We start from the raw sequence: 1,662 nt of genomic DNA on the forward strand, positions 1-1,662 counted from the left end.
AGAGTTTTGTTATCTAAAGCTGAAGGAACATCCAGATCTGTCTATGTATCATTAGCATTGAACGTCCCTTCCGAAATATCCAAAAAATTAGATAAAATCTTATTCAACTTTATTTCAAGGAACAGATGCCGTTATTTAAGAAAAGACATCCTGTGCAACATTGGAAGACATGGTAGTCTAGACGTGTTAAGTTTTGAAACCTTAAATAATACTTTTAAGGTGAAATGGTTAACTAATTTGATTGAAGAAAAGGATTGGATCTGGATTGGATTTTACTTTCCCTAAATGTGTATTTTGTTTAGTTGGTGGACTAAAATTTCTGTTAACTTGTGATTATAAAATGCTGACGGGCAGTTACTAAAGTATAATAAGTTCCTCTCCAAGTTCCAGTTAGCTGTCACGCCAAGAGAATATGCAATAGTTGTTGATGTTGTGTCGATATGTGTACTGCAGGATCTTAGAGGGTCAGTAGTGACCGGGATCAATCCACTCAGTAGTGGTATATTCCTTCTTAGAGGGTCAGTAGTGACAGGATCAATCCACTCAGAAATGGTATATTCCTTCTTAGAGGGTCAGTAGTGACAGGATCAATCCACTCAGTAGGGGTATATTCCTTGGGGGAATTGACATTACCAAGAATAAATGTTTAAATAAACACATCAGGAATTGTACACAAGAGGTAACTCTGCCCTCAGGAAGATTGTTTTGGGCTTCAATGTCTGGAGAAATGAACTGGCAGAAGATCTGGTTAAATGGAGATGAATGGATTTTGTCTTAATAATGAAGTAAAAGAGGTTTCTTTTAAAATTCTGCACAAAATACATCCAGCAAAAGGGACAATAAAGAGATTCAAACTTGATATTGAATGTTCTTGTACTTCCTGTGAACTAGAAGAAGAAACAATCTGTCACTTGTTCTTTCATGGTCTGTATACTGAAATATTTTGGATTGATGTTCAACATTTTATCTATTTTTAACACAGGGCAATCAATTCAATTTAAAGATGAAGATATTCTGATTTGCTTTGATGGCAGTGAGAAGGATCAAGATGTTGTTTATTTTATTCAGTTAATCTTGTTGTTGGGAAAATTCCACATTCACAAGAAGAAATAGGCGGACTCCAAACCACGTTTTGAACATTTCTTTCAAGAAATGCACCAATACAGCGACACTATGTGAGGCATTAAGAACTCGGGTCCAATCGGACATTGTTGCCTTCACAACACTTCTTGCCCGTCGTAGGATCTTACTGGTTTGGAAATCCGCTACCCCACCAGCGGTGGCCTCGTGGTTTCGTGATGTTTTATTTTTTCTTAAAGTAGAAAAAGTCAAATTCACATTAAAAGGTTCAGTCCAGAAATTTACCTTAAATTGGCAACCCTCTGTGACATATTTTGAGAATCTCACAGTACTGCCTGGAGTACGAGACACCTCTTATTGTTGGTCTACTTGTTTTGTAAGTGTGTTTGAGGTCATTTTGATGCATAGCTGTGAGAATGGACATTAATATCAATTATTCTATTTTATTTTATTTTTTTTAAATTTTATTTTCATTCTTTTTTTATTGTTGGTGGTGGCATGAATGCACTGCCAACTGCCAAGAGTACTATGAGAAGGGTGGGTGAGGGTAATCTTGTTCCTGTTTATTAGAAAAGAAAACTG

Source organism: Etheostoma spectabile, chromosome 7 (genome assembly GCF_008692095.1).
Source record: "Etheostoma spectabile isolate EspeVRDwgs_2016 chromosome 7, UIUC_Espe_1.0, whole genome shotgun sequence".
NCBI lineage: Eukaryota > Metazoa > Chordata > Actinopteri > Perciformes > Percidae > Etheostoma > Etheostoma spectabile.